The 21,084-nt window shown below is 42.9% G+C and overlaps 1 long non-coding RNA gene across 1 annotated transcript in view; it reads left to right on the top strand.

Moving 5' to 3' along the window:
- The window catches only part of LOC147581472 (uncharacterized), a 40,329-nt gene that overhangs the window by 9,320 nt on the left and 9,925 nt on the right, over window positions 1–21,084 (top strand). Inside the window, exon 2 of the long non-coding RNA XR_015249948.1 lies at window positions 16,669–16,876. This is a non-coding gene — a long non-coding RNA (uncharacterized LOC147581472). The remainder of the gene's footprint in view (window positions 1–16,668; window positions 16,877–21,084) is intronic.

Here is a 21,084-nt window from a genome sequence, read left to right as displayed (position 1 = left end):
GTGTACCAAGAGTCAAGGAGCAGTGCCTTGAAGGCATATCTGGGGCTAGGTATCTTACTTCATTTGTACGGAGTGATGATTTGGAGTCTACATTCAGAAAAACAATTTTTCTAACGGAGCACCAGGCCACAGACACAGGCCTCTTAACAGACCCAGATGGTCAGTGGATTAAAATGATGACTTCCCATGTCCTGGGTGCCAGATGGCTCTCCTATTGGCCTCACACTGACCTCTGGGTAGCAGAACCTTACCATCAGGGAGCAGGCATTGGGGAGGAATTGAGGCCAACTGGGGTGTTATAAAAGGAGTCGGTCATCTGTGAGTCCTGGCTATTACCGGGAAGTGATCTAAAAAATGAAAATAGATATGCATATCAGAAGTCAGAACAGATCTTTTACTGAAAGGCAATCTGGAGAAGTCCATTGACTTCAAGGGATTAAAACCCCATTGATCTCTGGGTGGAGACACTGAAATTTCCTCCTTGCTGCTCTGGGCTCTGAGTGTGACCAGACTGTGCCTTTGGACCTCTGTCTGGTGGGCAGGCTCCAGTGGACGAAGCCTTAGTTGGATCATTTTGTGGAAGAACAGAGACTTTGATGAATGCTTCTTTGGCAATGACAAGCTTTTTGCACCTATCATTAGAGTCAGGAGGCAAGTTCCAAAACCCTTCTCAAGTGGAACTTGAGGAGATCCAAGGATGTGTCATAAAGCCTGGGGAATTTACCACTAGGCACAAGGACATAGCCACAACATAGGGGAGTATGGATGTGGGACTCCAATCCAGCCATGGGCAGAGTTCTCATCAGAGGGCACTCCACCGGCTATGCTGAGGCAGCTCTCCCAGGATGATCCCAGCTCAGAGGAGATGGTCTAAGGTGTCCGTGTGACGATTAATGACATTGGATCTTTCTCCAATGTCAGTGTGGGAATCATAAGGCTTCAGATTAAGATTTAAATGTTGGCCGAATGCTTCTGTGTGAATTATATTTTTAAGTTGTGACTTCCTTCCTGTATGTTGTGGCCGGTGCATAAACTGGAGGAGGGACAGTTGGTGTCACTCTACCAGAGATGTTTCCCCAGATTTCTGGGTGGATTCTTGAGTCAACAGAAATCTGACAGTGCTGAGAAGTAAGGTAGCCCCTTCGAGTATGAGCTCCCGGTCCCAGACACAGAGTATTGAGCACATGGATCCATCCATCCATTCCTATTTGGAGCTGAAGACTCAGGAACAGTAGGAGAGGTAATTTCTGCAACAGCGTTTGCTGTTCCACAGCTGAAAGAGGAAGTAAAGTTGAAGGCAGGAAGGCAGCGTTTTGAAAATACTATGGAGTTCACTGAGAGTTAACAAAGCAATCTGTCTTTATTTTATTTTTTTCCCAAAGCAATCTGTCTTTAAAACCTCCTAAGAAATTGTCGCTGGGGATACATCTTTTCAGGCTCTTGGGATGGTCTGTCTTGTAGCTGCTGTGAAATGGAAGAATTTCCCCAGCACCATTATTGCTTTTTTAGTCACCTGCTTGAAAGACATGTGGAGGATGTGACATACCAAAAAAGCAGTACCAAACTCCTTGCCAAGAGGAAATCCCTGGTTAGTTGCTTCCCCGTAATGATTTTTCATAAAATGGTGTTTAAAACATTCTTCTATAGACAATGTTGTCTAAAATAGCTTGTTCTATGACCAGATCATCTCGTTTTCTTTCCCTCGTCTCTCTATTTCTGAGTTCTGTCTGGCTTTAAATGTGTACACCTTTCGACCACTGAGATCATTCTCAGAACTGGGTTAGGAGGACAAAGTGTTGAGATAGAAGGAAATTTTAGCCAGCAATTTCCCAATAGCACAAGATTTCCTTTTCCTCCTTTTTTTCTTCACAGGGGAGCAGGGTATGTGGGGTGAGGACATGCCAAGCTGCCTAGGCAGGAAATACTGTCCCGTGACACCAAATTTAAAAGGAAGAGATTTTTGAAAAATGGCAACATATTTTAGTTTACTTCTTTCGTTTTGCTCAATGCCACTGACTTCTTCATGCTTTGTAGCTGTTCAAAATGTTGCTTGCAACTCCCAAAGTGAGCCCCGTGAAACTGACTTGAGTGGCTATGCTTTTCCTAAAATGCTGGGGCTTTTTTTTTTTTAAAGGTTAATGTGTTTTTTCAGTTGGTCAGAAGATATTTAGAGACCATCCCCTGGGTGCACAGTGATGTCATGGGTCTTCAGGGATAGCAATTAAAGAGCAGGCTTAGGTTCTGCCCAGCTGTATTTACAACCTTATGAAAGGGGAGGCCTTGTGTAGAATGAAAGGCCCTACTCCTAGAGCTGGTAGGTTGGGATGTAGGCAGCGAAAGTGGCAGGGAAGGGGCCCTGCTGTGGGGGAGACCAGCAGAAACATTCGTCTGGGATCCCAAATTCAAAATTATACTGGGTTCTGGGAAAAAAATAAAAGGAAGTGGCCCAGGTAGTGTGCGCCACTGAGAGACGCTGGCAGGGAAGAGGGGACATGAGGGGTAAGGCAACTGTGACGAGTGCGTGGTCATTCCAGACATGGGCTCTCCCCTCTCCTGTTTCCACACACATCTGTCCACACCAGTCATCCACCTCCAGTCCTCTTCCACGCTGCGCTCTCTCTAAAGAGAGGCTGTTGTCATGGAAACAGTATGGCTTTGGAATAAGCCAGACCTGGGTTCGAATCTTCTGTCTGGGTATTGTTACAATGTTAGACTTTATGATCCTTCCCTGTAAAATGGGCGCACCAATACCTACCATTCAGGGTACTTGGGAAGACTAAAGTACATAATGTGCGTGTCAAACACACAGCACGGTGCCTGGCACACGACAGACGCTCAGTGGAGGCTTGTTCTTCAGGCCCCTTAGGGGGAGCCAGTCACAGGGATTTGTTCACATTCCTGTGTGGGTGGAACAGACAGGGCATTGAATCTGGCTCTGCTGCTCCCCAGCTTTGAGGTCCCCCAAGCTCCCCGCTTCCCAAAGAGGACATGATATTAGAAGGTCATTGTCAGGATTGGAAAGAGAAAGCAGTAGAGCTGGTTTCCGTCTTTAAACTTCTTTGTAATGTGCCATCCGTGCACCCCGAAATGCCCCATGTGCAGCTGTACCCCTGACATTGCCTTAGCTGGAGCCCCTTCGGGAGCCTCAGCCAGGGATCTAAGCTGCCTCGAGGTCCCAGGGACGGCCACTTCCAAAACAAGCCTTGCTTCACTTTCCATTTTTACAACTGCCTTCACTGTTCAGTGTGACCTGATTTTACCTGAGAAGCCAATTCCAGCGTCAGGATAGAGTTCCCCTGAGCTCCAACCAAGCCTCATTTGTCAGAGTGTCTTCTGCCCTATCACACTTGCCCTACCCTTCTCCTTTCCAGGGCTGGTCTTGCAGGCAGCAGCTTGATTTGTGCCCATGAAGGAAAAACCGGGCTCAATAAACCTAAGAGAAAATCCAAGAATAGTCTAAAGTCTGTGCTCAGGTGTCCAGGGGAAATGACCTTGTTTCATAAGGGACAGTTATTGCTAGCTCATTAGCATTATTGTGCATCCAGACTTCATGTGTGCAGGGGAGGAGAAATAATTTCCCTCTACCTTTCTGAGTTCTTAGCTGAGACCTCTGTGATAGCAGACAGATTAGCAAGAGAAAAACAGATGTTCATTAACATGTATACCTCCTGTATATACCTGTATATACTAATATAATGTATATGTGTATGCATTTACATGTATACTTCTTATGTGTGTGGGAGATACTCAGGGACAAATGAACAACTCAAAGAAGTGAGTTAGGATTTGGGTTTAAAAGCCATCTTAATAGAGAAAGGGGAAGGAGAATATAGGCCTTTCAGGAGAGAGGAAATGATTTTTAGGAAAGACAAATGGGCCCTTGGAAGAATAGATGGGTGGTGTGACAGTTTGTGACAAAGTTAGTTTGGGTGCGGGGTTGACTTCTAGGCTCCTTTCCTGTGACAAGAGTCAGTTCTCCCAGGTTGATGAGACTCACAGGAGGGGATTTATGACAACTGAGTTCCTCTTGGAGTATCTGCCTTTAGGCAGATGAGGGGAGTTCAGAGAAAGCCTCTCTCCGTATTTGCCTACAGCTCAAAATAATCAATATACAGAAGCAGTGGGGTGCCTGGGTGGCTCAGTTGGCTAAGTGTCTGACTTCAGCTCAGGTCATGATCTCACAGTTTATGGGTTCGAGCCCTGCATCAGGCTCTGTGCTGACAGCTCAGAGCCTGGAGCCTGCTTCACATTCTGTGTCTCCCTCTCTCTCTGCCCTTCCTCTGCTCACGCTCTGTCTCTCTCTGTGTCAAATATAAATAAACATTAAAAAAATAATAAAAAATGTAAAGAAAAACTCACTGAAGCAGCATCTTTGGGGGTGCTATGTCATATTTTGGGGTGGCACATTCTGTTGCCCTTCATGTGCGATCACTGATAAAAGATGACAGTTTTGAAGAGAAAACCAGGAGCACCTTTGGGACCCGTTGAAGGCAAAATAAGGGTTCTGCTGCCCTTTCGCATAAGCGGTCCCATACAATGTACACAGGCATCGGGTATTTAATGAAACGGTCTCAAGTGGATAGGAGGCAGGAGACTAGGAAGATTTCCCTGGTATCTTGCACAGTGAGTGTGAAATGCAAGTTTTTGCCAGTGTTTACACATCCCCTGCCAAAGCCCAAGGACGAAAGGAGTAAATGGCCGCGAGGGAGAGGGGTTTGATTATCAGATGGTTAAACATGGCATGATAGCGTTCTACGAGAAGTTTTGAAACAAGTCACCATATGTTCCCTTTGCTTCCCACAGACCCGAACAGAAAACATCTGGAGGTACACACAGTGGCGCTACGTGAAACATCTGTGTGTGACTCACACGCTGGGCTGCTTGCTCTTTGCCGGCTCTTGACTCCATTCCCACCCTTCCCGCCTTTCTCTAGAGGGACCGGAAGCCTGTGAACTACACTTCCCAGACTCCCCAGCGGGCTGGCTTCCACTTAGCTTCTACCCGTGGGGCAGACAGCAGTGGGAGACTGCAAGGGAGGTGGGAGAAAAAGCCAATTTTTCTTCCATGTCTGCTGAAGGCTTTGGCAACAGCAGGTGAATGTGGGTTTGTGCTCAGGTGGTAGGGTTTCAACAGCAGTGGGGCAGGGGGGCTTCTGCAGCCTCTGCAGGGCAGAGTTCCCAGGCTCTGGCTTTGGCTCAGGCAGCAGCAGCAGTGACAGGCAACCCTGGGTGGGAGTTCAGCCTCCTGGCTTCCTGAAAGATGGCCCGACAAGAGCAGTGGAGCAGTGGGTATACCAGCAGCCTCAGCAGCAGAGCGGCTGCGGATTCTGGATCACACCATTTTTTCTTGGGCTCATTCAGCCTTGGGATGGTAGTCGCTTCCTGCTGTTACTGATCTCTGAATGATCTCAGCTGCCTTTTTATTTTCCTCCAGCCCTTCACATGTTGTGAACCGCCCCTCTGTTTGAAATTCCTATAGTAGTTTCTGTCCTGCTGACTGGACACTGACCAATGTAGACACATATAAACTAAACACAAACATTGAAGGCAAACCAAACTACCGTTTCAGTGTGTTTAATCCCCTATTCCACCTGTATTTTGGAATTTACAGAAAGGAGAGGATAGGCAACACTTTACCCCCCAAATTTAGCAAAATTCAGTTCCTGCCATATGTCCTGCAGGTTCCACCAAGCCGGAAAAGAAGTTACACAAGTATTTTATCGTTTGTATTTATTTTAATGTTTATTTATTTTGAGAGAGAGTGTGCACGAGTGTGGGAAGGGGCAGACAGAGAAGGAGAATCCCAAGCAGGCTCTGCGCTGTGAGCACAGAGCCGGATTCGGGGCTCGCTCTCGTGTACCGTGAGATCGTGACCTGAGCTGAAACCAAGAGTCGGGTGTTCACCCAACTGAGCCACCCATTTGCCCCAACACCAGTATTTTATTTTAATTTTTATTATTTAAAAAAAAATTTTAATGTTTATTTTTGAGAGAGACAGAGAGAGAGAAAGACAGAGCATGAGCAGGGGAGGGGCAGAGAGAGAGACTGACAGAGCATGAGCAGGGGAGGGGCAGAGAGAGAGGGAGACACAGAATCCGAAACAGGCTCCAGGCTCTGAGCTGTCAGCACAGAGCCCGACACAGGGCTCAAACCCACGAACACATGAACTGTGAGATCATGACCTGAGCTGAAGTCGGACGCTCAGCCAACTGAGCCACCCAGGCACCCCAACAACACAAGTATTTTAAAAGAAGAAATTTTCCTTGAGGGAGGCCTGTCTCTGACCTTAGTCTTTTTTTAAAAAATGTTTTTTAGTGTTCATTTATTTTTGAGAGAGAGAGAGAGAGAGAGAGAGAGAGAGAGAGAGAGAATGCAATTGGGGGATGGACAGAGAGAGAGGCAGATACCAAATCTGAATCAGGCTCCAGGCTCTGAGCTTTCAGCACAGAGCCTGACGTGGGGCTCAAACTCATGAGCCGTGAGATCATGACCTGAGCTGAAGTCAACGCTTAACTGACTGAGCCACCCAGGTGCCCCTATAACCTTAACCTTTAATGACATTAATAACAGGTATGCTTTCACCAAGTGTTTTTTATATGTTAAGGCTCCCAAATATGTTATTATATTTAATTATCAAAATAACTCTAGAATTTAGTTATTATTCTAATTTCATAATGAGGAAAATATTTTAATGGCACTGGTTGATTGTTTAGTGGCTAAACGTCCCTCTCTAGTATGCACCCTCTTTGCAGTGTAACCTAGCCGTCCCTCCCATGCAGCAGTGCAGTTTAGTTCTTCACTGCCTCCCCCTTCCCAGAATTGTGATGACCTTGTGACCTACTCTGGCCTATAGAACGTGCCAGAAGAGACATGCATGTGAGTTCTGGAGCCCCAGCTCAAGAGGTGTGGCAGGTTCTGCCCTCATTCATTTGGACCATTGTCCTATAATGCCTATAACAGCAGCATGTGTAGCCCTGTTAGAGGATGTTAGGCTGTGTGGAGAAGAAACAAAATGCATCAGCTGACAGCCAGTACCCACTTCTCGCATGTGAGTGTGGCCATCTCGGACCTTCCAACAAATTGCCTTTCACTGAAAGCAACTATATGAGCAAGCCAGACAAAACTAGAGGAGGAACCACCCGGGTAACCCACAGATTTATGAGAAATAAGAAATCATCACTGTTTTCTTTTTTCTTTATGTTTATTTATTTTGAGAGAGAGAGAGCTAGCTAGAGAGCGTGTGAATGGGGGAGGGGCAGAGAGAGAGGGAGAAAGAGAATCTCAAGCAGGCTTCTGTCTGTCAGTACGGAGCCCAGCTTGGGGCTCAGTCTCATGAACCATGAGATCATGACCTGAGCCAAAATCGAAACTTAGATGCTCAACCTAATGAGCCACCCAGGTGCCCCTAATCGTTATTTTCTTAAGCCACTAAATCTATAGTCAGCACTATATAGCTGATAAAGTGCCATTTGTTGTTTTTTGCACCAAGCCTCTATCCTACCTTCATTTGCTGATAGGATCCCAAATCCCTTCTGTTGTACTTGCTAATAAGATGCGCATCCCCCTCCTGGTCAAGGGGCATGCATGTGACTTGGACTGGTCCCATTGGATGCTCTGTCTCTGGAATTTGATTCATGACCAGTGGGAGGAAAATTCTGGATAAAACTATTAAGATCTGGTTTCTGCCATCAAGATGCTTTGGAGCTGTTGGTTCTTTTTTTTTTTATTTTTTTATTTAAAAAAAATTTTTTTTTCAACGTTTATTTATTTTTGGGACAGAGAGAGACAGAGCATGAACGGGGGAGGCGCAGAGAGAGAGGGAGACACAGAATCGGAAACAGGCTCCAGGCTCTGAGCCATCAGTCCAGAGCCTGACGTGGGGCTCGAACTCACGGACCGCGAGATCGTGACCTGGCTGAAGTCGGACGCTTAACCAACTGCGCCACCCAGGCGCCCCTGGAGCTGTTGGTTCTTATCTGCTCCAAATCTTTGCCTGAATCAGTTTCTGATGCTCGTGACCAAGTACCCCCAGCTGATATACTGTGACAAATTAAGAAGCCACCTCTAAGTCATTCTGCTGTGGGCAGCAGCACTGCAACTTGAACCCACATCTGTCCTGTTTACCTTCCACGTATCCATGTTGCCTCCCCAGTTGCTTCCAATCTAGTTTCCTCGCGTATTTTCGCATCTTGAAGATGCCTGGCCTTTCTCAACAGGCACTTATAAGGACCGATGATCCCGCTGTGAGCTGTAACTTGACATCAGTATAGGGTCTCTCACCCAATAAATGTGGCAGTAACCACAGAAGGGGCTTTTTATTTTTATTTATTTTTTTTTTTTAATTTTTTTTTTTCAACGTTTATTTATTTTTGGGACAGAGAGAGACACAGCATGAACGGGGGAGGGGCAGAGAGAGAGGGAGACACAGAATCGGAAACAGGCTCCAGGCTCTGAGCCATCAGGCCAGAGCCCGACGCGGGGCTCGAACTCACGGAGCACGAGATCGTGACCTGGCTGAAGTCGGACGCTTAACCGACTGCGCCACCCAGGCGCCCCAGAAGGGGCTTTTTAAACTGGAGAAATAGTGTGTGGAGCACAAAGTGGTGGATTTTTTCGAGATTTATTGAAGCATAATTGACATATGGCAAAATGTACAATATTTGAGTGCACGTATTTAAAGTGTACAGTTTGAGAAGTTTTGTCATATGTAGCTACCCACAGAACCATCACCACAGCTGAGATGATGAGCATCCATCACCACCAAAAGTTTCATTTCCTTGTGCCCCTCTGTGAGTCCTCCCCCATCTCTAGCCCCCATCAAGTAAAGCCCATCTGCTTTCTGCCACTATGGATTAGTTTGTACTCTCCAAAATTATATATAGAAATCACACATTCTGCATCTTTTTCTCTAGTTTCTTCTGCTCAGCATAATCTGGACGTTCGTCTGTGCTGTCATATATCAACAGTTTATTCCTTTACATTGCCGAGTACTATTTCATTTGCACAGATAACACCACAGTGTGTTTATCTATTCATTTGTTGAAGGACATTTGGGTCGGTTCTTGTTTTGGGCTATTGCCAGTCAAGCTTCTATGAACATGCACGTAGAAGTCTTTGTAGGGACATATGCTTCCATTTCTCTTAGGTAAAATCTAGGAGGGGAATGAGTGCATCATATAATAGGTGTATATCTAAATTTTTAAGAAACCGTCACTCTATTTTCCAAAATACTTACACTATTTTACACTCCTACTAGCAGTATGTGAGGGCTCAATTCCTCCACGTTCTCGCAAAACTTGTGTTCAGTCTTTTAGATTCTGACCATTTTAATAAGGTATAACGGTGTCTCATTATGGTTTTAATTTACTCTAATGACAAATTCTGGTGATCATATTTTCGTGTAGTTATTTTAGCTTCTTCAGTGAAGTGTCTGTTAAAATATTTTGACCATTTAAAAATCGGATTTGTTTTTTTATTATTGAATTTTGAGAATTCTTTATATGTTCTGGATATAAGCCCTTTTTCAGATATGTGCTTTGAAAATATTTTCTCCTAGCTTGTGACTTGTCTGTTTTAATAGCATCTTTTGAAGAGCAGGTGTTTTAAATTTTGATGAAGTTAAAGTTAATCAATTTGTTTTGAATGCATCGTGTTTATGGTGGTATATGTAAGAGATCTAACCCAAGGTCACAAATATTTCCTTCTAGAAGTTTTATAGTTTTAGGTTTTCCATTTAGTTGTATGATCCATAGTTTTTGTATATTGTGCAAGGTATGGATTGAGCTTCTTTTTGTGTATGGATTACCAATTGCATTGGCATCATTTGTTGAGATGACACAGTGGAAAAATAGGAAAGACTCATTCTCCATTTACTTGCTTTTGCATCTTTGTAAAACATTGATTCTCCATTCATGTGTGGGTCCCCTGTCCCCTGTCTCAACTTTTTCTTATGCTCCCTCACTTTGTCTATCTTTATGCCAAAATTATTCTTTCTCAATGACTGTACCTTTATAGTAAGCTTTGTGATCTAGTCATATTAATCCCCTTCTTTTTAAATTCAGCTCTTTAAAAAAAAAACAAAAAACTTGTTTTGGCTATTCTGGGTCTTTTACATTTCCATAAAAATTTTAGAATCATGGGAATGCAAGCTGGTGCAGCCACTCTGGAAAACAGTATGGAGGTTTCTCAAAAAACTAAAAATAGAAGTAGCCTACGACTCAGCAATTGCACTACTAGGCATTTATGCAAGGGATACAGGTGTGATGTTTTGAAGGGACACATGCACCCCCATGTTTATAGCAGCACTATCGACAAGAGCCAAAGTATGGAAAGAGCCCAAATGTCTATCGATGGATGAATGGATAAAGAAGATGTGGCATATATACACAATGGAGTATTACTCAGCAATCAAAAAGAATGAAATCTTGCCATTTGCAACCATGTGGATGGAACTGGAGGGTATTATGCTAAGTGAAATGAGTCAGTCAGAGAAAGACAAAAATCATATGACTGCACTCATATGAGGACTTTAGGAGACAAAACAGATGAACATAAGGGAAGGGAAACAAAAATAATAAAACAGGGAGGGGGACAAAACAGAAGAGACTCATAAATATGGAGAACAAACTGAGGGTTTCTGGAGGGGTTGTGGGAGGGGGGAGGGGCTAAATGGGTAAGGGGCACTAAGGAATCTACCCTGAAATCACTGTTGCACTATATGCAACTAATTCGGATGTAAATTTTAAAAGATAAAAAAAAATTTTTTTTAGAATCAGCTTATTACTTTCCACACACATACAAACCTGCTGAGTCTCTGATTGGAATTGCACTGGATCTAGAGGCCAATTTCAGGGAGAATGCTCATCTTAACAATGTTGGATCAGTCCTCTTTCTAAGAAAATGGTATATATCTCCTTAGTTGTTTAGACCTTCTTTAGTTTCTCTCTGCAGTATTTTATAGTTTTCAGTGGACAGATATTTTAGTTGGGTGAGATTTATTCTTAAATATTTCTGATCTTATTTTAAAAGGTGTTTTTTTCTTATAATTTCAATTTCAATGGTTTGTTGTTAGTATGTAGAAATACAATATCCATTCTTGTTAAAACGAAAAAACAAACAAAAAACCCCAAAACTCTTAGCAAACTAGGATTACCTGTTTAAGGCAATAGGGAAGGATGATTTTTATTGGGCTCTCGTGCCAATCCAGGCAATTCTATCCGTGTGCTTTTAGCTACGTACCTCACACTGATACCTGCCTACCACATCCTGTTCAACAGAAAGGAATGTCTTTTTATCATCCTTTGAGAAAACATCCTTTTTGTTCTCAGTGAACATCTTCTCAAATAATAAGTCGGATTGAGAAATGAACAAAATGTGGTGTATACACATGCCATGGAATATTATCCAGCCATAAAAAGGAATAAAGTTCTAAATGAAAAGGAATAAAGGCTACAACATGGAGGGACCTTGAAAACATGTCGCCAAGTGAAAGAAGCCAGTCACAAAAGGACAAAAACCGTATGATTCTGCATATGTAGGGTACCTGGAATAGACACATTCTTAGAGACAGAAAGTAAATCAGAAATTACTAGGGGCCTTACTGTTTAATGGGTACAGAGTTTGAAATGATGACAAAAGTCTTGGCAATAGTGGTGTTGGTGGTACAACCTTGTGAATGCACTTAATGCCACGGTATTGTAAACTATGGTTAAAATGGTAAATTTTATGTTGTGTGTATTTTACCTTGATATAAACATACCAAAATGAAAATAAAATACTGGATGCCTTGGGCCATCGAGTTCCATGCAGGGCCCTTTTGCTGAAAGAACAGACAAGACTATGTTTCCAAAGCTTTTCCATCCCAGATCACTTGCAAACTTCCTCTTTTAGCTGGACATCCCCTCCCCAACCATTTCTACTGACCTTACCACTCAGCTTCTAGCCTCAAACCCACTAGTGAAACTTTCCAGAATGACAGAAAGACTGGGGAATGGGTTTATTTGAAGCCATCATTCTTTGGTTTTAATCAAAAATTTTTAAATATTTTAAGAGCAAAATTGCTATATAAAGTAAGCTAAAATATAACTGCAACTTTAGGGGAACTTCATTACACATGGTATCGATTCCCAGCATGTGATCAGCCTGTTTTTATTCTCCTTTGCTCTTCTCTCAGAAAGTAAGAATAAAATGGCCTTGCTTAAATATAACAACCTAATCTCTTGTTACTTCCTTGTATTAGATGGGTTTCTAAAATTTACCTGGAGGTCTCTCAAGCTGGCTCTGTGGCTAGGATGCTTAGAGAATGTGTTCTTTATAACCACTCATATCAGGTTTGCTTTTTATGTTTCAGGAGGCAGAAAATCCCTTAAAGATTTTCTTTGTAAATAAGACCTTTTACATAGAACTGATTATATATTTCACCTAAGATGGGGAAGCTTTTGCCCAAGAGCAGTGTGCAGGGCTTGAACCTGACTCAAGGTCACCAATTAACCCATTTTTTTTTTAACGTTTATTTATTATTGACAGAAAGAGACAGAGCATGAGCATGGGAAGGGGCAGAGAGAGGGGAGACACAGAATCCGAAGCAGGCCCCAGGCTCTGAGCTGTCAGCACAGAGCCCAACGCGGGGCTCGAACCCACAAACCGCGAGATCATGACCTGAACCCAAGTGGGATGCTTAACCGACTGAGCCACCCAGATGCCCCGCAATTAACCCATGTTTGAGAAGAACCTATGTATAATAAGGAGAAATGAATGTGGAACTGGCTGTTAACAGATGCTGATAGTTACTTTTATGTGTCCAACATTATTCCGGATGTTTCTGTGAGGGTGTTTTTGGATGTGATTAACATTGCCCTCCACGGTGTGGGCGGGCCTCATCCAAACAGTTGAAGGCCCAAATAGGACAAAAGCTGACCTCCCCCAGGCGAGAGGGAGTTCTACAGCCGACTGCTTTGGGGCTTGAACTGCTTTGGCTCCTTCCCGAGTATCCAGCCTCCTGGCTCACCTGCAGATTTGGGTTTGCCAGCCTCCATAGTCCCGTGGGGGTAATTCCATTGGATAAAATTCTTTCTCTGTATACACATATCCTTTTGGTTCTGCTTCTCTGGAGAATCCTGACTAACACACAGATCTAGGCCTGAGTCCTCTGCTATATATTTGCTGAATAATTTTAGTAAGTCAGTTCACCTCTCTGAGCCTGAATTTCTTCATCTATAAAGTGAGATGTTTATATTACCTTGAAGTGTCCTGGAGAGAACGTATGCACATCACGTGACATAGCATGGGCACTGAACAAAGGGTAGCTTTTAAGAGGGAACACTAGGAACTTGAAACTAAAGAAACTATTTCTCCTCCCCTTAAGGAGCTTATACCCCTTTTGCAGGAAACAGAAATAACAATGGGGGTGCTGTGTGCCAATACCAAATCAGTAGCCCTACCTGTTCAGGCTCTTGGGTATGAAGAAAACCAAGCACCCCACCCCCAAATGTGCCACCTTGGTGTAAGGATTGTCTCGAGCTAAAGGAAATTAGCTCTCTCCCCTCTCCCAGTCTAAAAGCAGAACATAAATTTCCATTTATAAAGGTGTGTCTCTTGCCCTATCAAGATGAGAACTCCTCCAGAGAACTCTGAGCCCCAGAGGGGACTCTTATTTGCATGACAAACCTTTCTGAACAACCCTATTTACTTTTCCTTCCCTTAACTTCCCATAAGTTACCGCCAGAAACCCCCAACTCCTTTTCCTTTGTCTCGCCGAAAATGATATGTGTGTATGTATATATATATATATATATATATACACACATATATACATATATACACACATATATACATACATACATATACATGTGTGCACATATGCCCCAAATACTAATTCCCTCCTTGAATCATGTCTCTTTGCAAACTCCAGTGCATTCTGATATAACGAAATCTTTTCTTGTTTTTTTTTTTTTTTCTTGTTAATCTGTCTTCTGTCAACTTTATTTGCAGATCCTCCAGCTATTGAATGTGGGAAGGTAGAGAAAAAGAAAGGTTTATCTCCCCTATGGTATCATTCAAAATATAGGAGATTTTGTGATTAAGGCTTGACCCCTCCGAACAGATATTACCAATCTCCAGTCTCAAACCTATTCTTCTCCTCTTGAATTGATGGTATATCGACTTAGAGAAAATAATGACAAAGATATTTAGACGAGTAACACTGGCAGCTAATTAGGTAGAATAGCTGGAAAAGTCTATTTAAGAGCAAAATAGTCCAAAAAAAAAAAAAAAAAAGTAAAGGGATCCATAATCATAGGTGGATTATAGTCAGTTTATTTTTGTTAGATGTTGAAATTAGATCTGTTGAGTTATATATTGTCTGAGCTTCAGTTTTGCTCATCTATAAAATTCGGTTAGTGGTATAGGGGGAATGCAGCGAAAGCTCGAGTCCTTGAATAATGGAAAGACAAATGGTTGACAGTCATGGAGTCAAAAACTTTACCAAACCCCAGGCTAGGTGGTCCCAAGGCAAAGACAAGTGGAGTTAACAGAGAATCATATTTTATTTTTATTTTTTAAGTTGATTTATTTAAGTAATCTCTACACCCAAGGTGGCAGTCATACCCATGACCCTGAGATCAAGAGTCTCATGCTTTTCCAACTGAGCCAGCCGGGTGCCCTGAGAATTGTGTTTTAATGACAGAGATGACAGGGTAAATGGAGAAAGGAGATTGATTCTGGAAAAATTGAAAGAACAGCAGAAATACTGGGAACCTCCTGATTCTGACGGCCTGTTCAAGAATTTAATCTTCAAAATACTTTCCCAACCTCATTTTTAGTGAAGGAAGTTATATTAAAAAGAATAATATGGAGAACTTGTGCCTCTATGAACCAGAATAAATCTAGTTTCTACAACACTCAGGGTTGGTCGAGGCAAAGGAACGTGGATACTCCTGATGTCAGTGACCTAGGGCTACTACAACTGGCCGTCCTGACCTTAAGAGGATTCTAGGTGAGCCCAGAAGACAAGATATTTTGTCAGACCCAAGTTCAACCATGTGGCCCTCATGGAGTATATAACATACTGTTTGTTGATCAGGCCAGTACCCAAGGAGGAGTCAGCTGTGTGCATGCCTCCGTGCAGGGATTCTCCAACCTCCAGTTTACAGATGAACACAGAAGGGGCCATGGAAGCCTGCAGAGTATGCGTTCCTTTTCTGCTCTTTTCCTGCACAGGTGCCAATGCATTAAAAGTGAGAGCAAAGGGGAAGCCTGTGTTTTGATTAGGTGCCGAGCAATATTTGCACTCTGATTCCTGTCCTAGAGTACAGAGAAAGGGATTCTACAAACTTCTATTTGGCGAGGGGATTTCTTGTTACTCCCTAAATTCCTAACTTCAGCTCAGCTATCCCATCAGTACAGAGGGGTTTTCTTCACTGAGTCATAAAGATAACCTCCAGGCTGTCTCCAGAGGTAAGAGGAAGTTGCCTTATATTAGCATTTTTAACATATTTTTAAGAAGTGCAATTCATTTAACAAAAACTTAATACACATCAATTCTTTATGTTTATTGCTATTAATTTTTCAGAGAAAAAAAAAGGTCCCAACCCTCAAAGATTTTATAACTGGGAATCAAACATAAAATTAACTAAGGCTATACACAAAGTACACTTATATTATTGATTTTAATAAAGGAGCACTAACCTTCATGGAGGATCTCCTATGTTCCCGGTACTGGCATAGAAACTTTCATTTACCCCTCTGATTAGGCTGCCCACCTCGGTGAGAGATACTATCTGCATTTAACAAAAGAAAGCTCTAGGCTCAGAATGGTTAAGGAACTAGGTAAGTGGTCCTCCCACCCAGAGTTTTGATTCAAATTCCAGGAATCGTTCTACTACATCAAACGTGATGATAAATATCACAAGCTTTTATCAAGAATGATCACTGGATTTTGCTGTGTCCAAAAGCACACCATCTCCTTGGCTTCCCTGAACAGCCCCACTCCCAGCTGGACAAGTACAAGGCCTTATAAGTACAACTCGTCTGCATTCCATTGGCATAAATTCCTATCACACAGCCTTTTCCCTTCCCTATCTCCCATCCTCTGGCTTTTAAAGAGGTAGTTGCCCTTCAAGGAATTTATTTATTTTTTATTTTTATTTTTTATTTATTTTTTATTTTTTTTTTGCCACTAACAAACAGCAAAGGCCCTTTCTGAAAACTTTGCTGTCCAGTAACACCTCTGTGGAATCACTCAACACATGGCAATTTTTGTGGGACCATATGTTCCTGTTGGTTTTGTTCTCGGAGTGGTCACAAAGCTAAGTGCAAGGCCAGGAGTGAAAAAGAAGTTAAACTGATAGTATGACTTTCTATCAGCTTTCTCTGCTGTTTTGCGGTGGGTGAGCCCTCACACATCACATACATGTACACACCTTTATGTGATATTTATAAGTGCATCTGAGAAGAATGGAAGTTTCACGTTGACCAGTTAAGGTAGACCATGACTTGGCCGTTCTAAATGTCACGCAGATAATGCCCAAAAGAGCTCATCCCCAAATCACATGTTGGCTCTCAACGGATCATTTTGTTAACGTTAAGATTAGACAGGAAATGTTGTTTTTAGAGAGTCTGGAATTTTAATAAGTCTAAAGACTCCTGATGGTCTTATTTATTTTATTTGCAGGGTTCCCCAAAGGAATTTCACGGCGCACTCCACAGCCAGAAGTAAGCATCTTCTTACTTAGCAAAACAAAAGTTGATGGACACAGACGGAGAGTCCCACACTGGTGTATCTGTGGTACAAAGATGTGAGATTGGGAACAAAGAAAGAAACAGACCACAATGGGTGGCAGCACGTACCGATATTAAAATGACCAGCAAATAGTGCAAAAGTAAGTTTGAGCGGGGAGGTTTTCTGTGCCTTTTGAAATGATGTGAAAAGAACACTGGAATCAGGCCAGAGGGGAGAAACAGTAGCCTCAAGGGGCTTTTGCTGGCTGCAGGACACCAGCCTGGTATCCTAGTATCATTCAAAAGCTGAACTGATTCATCCACACACACGAACATACAAACAGGAACACACACATTTAAAAAAATGGTTCCTGGAGTGGCAGCGTGTCCTCTTTTAATTCACCCCTAGCTCAATGCCATTTAGTTAGTTTTATTACTCCTTCTAATAAAAGAGCTGGGGAGGTTTGCTATAAAAGGGTTTAATGGTGAAGAACCAATATGCAAGGTCCTAGAAATATAACAACACCTGTTACAACAAAGGTCCTTAACAATACGTGCCTGCTTTCTAGAGCTTTGGGGGGAACTCGTTAAACTAAGGGACACAGACATTCGTATGTGGGCTTATGTGCCTCTGAACTTCATTACCAGGTGCTTTGTTACAATGAAAGCAAGTCTCAGACTGAATTTGGCCATAAAATAAACATTTGGAAGCCAGCAGGCATGAAAAAGTTGTACAACCAGTTCTGTAAACTCAGTGAAGTACAGTTCTCTGTCCTACTGGCTCTCAGACAAATTCCTTGCATAACAGACTCGCTTAAGGCAGACGTGACAACATTCTAACAGCAAGATTTAGCTCCACATTCAGTCAGAGTCAGGTGAGAGAAACTTCCTACAAAGCTGTGGATACAGATCAGTTTCAAATCCTAAAACAGAGATTGCATTGGGAAGGGCATGCATTATCAACTGTGTTGATACTTTGGGTTGTTTGTTGTTTGTTGTTGTTGTTGTTTGTTTTGTTTTTAAGTAGGCTCCATGCCTAGCTCAGAGCTCAACACGGGGCTTGAACTCATGACCTTGAGATCAAGACCTGAGCTGATATCAAGATTCAGACTCTTAACTGACTGAGCCACCCAGGCGCCCCGATAATACCCTGTTTTAAGTAAGGTCAATTGTGTCTGATACAGTATTTTCAACAAACTCATGTATTTTGAACATCATTAATGCCACCAATGACCATTACTTCTAAGATCCATTATGCTAAACAACAAAGCCGTTGGTTCTTATGGGGAGTGGAGACAGGGGAAGTGCTTTCTAGCAGCCTCTAGAGCATCTGATACTCCTTCACATTCCAACAAACGTTCCCTGGAGTGTGTATTCATCCTCTGGTAGAGTCTTTCAACATTACCTGCACCTGCACCAGAGACTGATCCCACACTGCCTATGCTGAAGTCCTTTGAGGGTCATTGCAGACGTTATAGCATTTCTGTTAAGACATTTTATTGTTTCTAATCAGAGCCCAGTCAGGGGATGGGGGACCCAGACCTACAACTGGGCTCTGGACTTAAGAGAGCCCTCTCTCTCCTCTCTCCGTGGTCTGGAGTCTTGGACAGAATCTGCCTGTAGACAAACAGGCCTGTCTCCTCACACCTATGCCTTGGATCAGCCCTATTTCAAAGGTGATGCATTAAGAGCTCAGAGCTTGGTTCCTTCAACGGCTCATCAGTGCAATCTGCCCACGGAAGTGATTTTTTGCCTCAAGTAATTCATTTGAATTCCAACATTTTCTTTCTGAAACTCCTACATGACCCGATGTTTTATGATTTGCTAGGAAAGTGCCACAGTGTCAGCTCTGTTAACACCAGCCAAAACCCCATCATAAATACTACACTCAGCGGCCTTTGGCAAAGACACTCTTCTTGACCAAACTTTAGCCAGGCCCCTCTGAGCCCTCTTTCTCACTGGGCCTCACCAGTGGGCCCTGTCTTTGGCCTCCCTAGACCAGTTGTAGCAAGAATCCTGCTAATCCTGTCACTTTAGTGACTTCCCCCACCCTTGATATCTGACCACCCTGGTCTGCTGTCAGCAAGAATCCTAAGTCAATTTAGCAAGAATCCCCTACCTGTAATGTCTCCTCTTAGTAATTTTCTTTTTTCTTTTCTTTTCTTTTCTCTTTTCTTTTCTTTTCTTTTCTTTTCTTTTCTTTTCTTTTCTCTTCTCTTCTCTTTCTTTCTCTTTCAGACTCTTTCCTTTTTTCTTTTTCTTTCCTTCCTTCTTTCTTTTCTCTTTCTTTTTCTTCCTTCCTCTTTCTTTCTTTCTTTCTTTCTTTCTTTCTTTCTTTCTTCTTTTTCTTCCTTTCTATTTATTTTTGAGAGCGAGAGGGTGCAAGCGATTGAGGGGCAGAGAGACAGAGAGAATCCCATGAGGGACAGGGACAGAGAGAGAGAGAGGGAGGCGGGCTCACCTGGGGCTTGTGTTTTACCCAAAGCTAGGTTTGTGCTCACCCGAAGTGGGATTCCAACTCACAAAACTGTGAGATCATTACCTGAACTGAAGTTGGACACTCAACCAACTGAGCCCCCCAGGCGCCTCCTGATCCTTTTTCTACAGGAACTTCTCAGTCAGCTGAACCTCCCCTTCATAAATCCCTCCTGACTGTATGTTTCACCGCCACCGTGCTAATGTCTCGCTGGCATGATTTTACTAGGGATAATTTGGAACTTTGGTAGCTTCCCCGGACTGACTAATCTAAGACCTCTCCCTTCACATCACTTCCATTCCTCCTTCCTCTTTGTACCACTTTTGATCTTCCCTTAGCTCCCTTGAATCCTTTCATGTATCCTCCTTTAAGTCCCCTGCCTCCTTCATCCTTCTGTCCACCTTGACAGACTTTTCCTTTCCTGTTCCAGCCCCTCAGTTCCCACAGTCACTTGAACTTGAGGCCCCCTGTCCCCAGTCAGGGGCTCTCAAGGAATTTAAGGACTCCCAGAAGCAACTACATATCAGGGCAAAAGAAAACCTTAATAAAAGTTTCCTCCACAGATATTGGTGGAAAGCCTTAGCCCTCATATTAAACAGGTAACCTTAGGGGTGACTGGGTGGCTCAGTAGGTTAAGTGTCTGACTCTTGATTTCTGCTCAGGTCACGGTCTCATGGTTCGTGAGTTCAAGCCCAGCATTGGCTCTGTGCTTGGGATTCTCTCTCTCCCTCTGTTTCCGCCCCTCCTCTCTCTCTCTCTCTCTCAAAATAAATAAGTAAACATTATTCTCTCTCTCTCTCTCAAAATAAATAAATAAACATTAAAAAGAAGTTTTTAAGGGGCACCTGGGTGGCTCAGTAGGTTGAATGGCCGACTTTGGCTCATGTCATGATTGCATGGTTTGAGCCCTGCATCGGGCTCTTTGAAGACACCTCAGAGCCTGGAGCCTGCTTCAGATTCTGTCTCCCTCTCGCTTTGCCCCTCTCCTGCTTAAGCTCCATCTCTCTCTCTCTCTCTCTCTCTCAAAAATAAATAAACATATAAAAATTTTAATAAAATTTTTTTTAAATAAACAGGTAACCTAGGGCAATAGGGAATGATTTCCCTATTTCCAGATTGAATTAATTTCCTGAGTGCCCAGGGCTTCAACTTTTCCCCATATCCTGGAGAAATCACGTTCTCTATGTCCTAAATTTTGTGTCATGAGAAAATGCTCACCTGATAACATGTTTGCAGCTGATTATATTTTGGGGTCCATGAATTTTTAAAAATGTTTGTATTTATTTTGAGAGAAAGAGAGAGAGAGAGAGAGCAAGTGAGCAAGCTGGGGAGGGGCACAGGGAGGGGGAGAGAATCCCAAGAGACTCCTAGCTGTCAATGCAGAGCCCTAAGTGGGGCTTGAACCCAAGAACCATGAGATCATGACCTGAGCTGAAATTGAGAGTTGGAAGCTTAACCGACTAAGCCTCCCAGATGCCCCAGGGAACATGAATTTTTTTAAATAAAATTTCTACACAAATGATTATTCGTTCTTTAAAAATCAGGTAATGGAGCACCTGGGTGGCTCAGTTGGTTAAGCTTCGACTCTTGATTTCAGCTCAGGTCATGATTTTAGGTTCAAGCCCCACTTGGGCTCTATGCTGACAGCAAGGAGTCTGCTTGGGATTCTCTCTCTCTCTCTCTCTCTCTCTGCCCCTCCCCATCTCTCTCTCTCAAAATAAATACACTTAAATAAAAAAAGATAAAACTATTTAAAGCTTTAAAACACCTATGCAGAGAATTCATTCTAGAAGAAAATGTGTATTCTAGTTCCAAGATATGGATTCTTACAGTTCTCTGGAAGTCTGATTACATGAACAGCCTTCTCCCTCTGATTTTGTTTTATCTTTAATT

This window comes from Puma concolor, chromosome B1 (genome assembly GCF_028749965.1).
Source record: "Puma concolor isolate L17-30 chromosome B1, mPumCon1.1.hap2, whole genome shotgun sequence".
NCBI classification, from domain to species: Eukaryota; Metazoa; Chordata; class Mammalia; order Carnivora; family Felidae; genus Puma; species Puma concolor.
The sequence above is the reverse complement of the archived record's forward strand: the minus strand, read 5'-3'. Positions and strand labels throughout refer to the sequence as shown.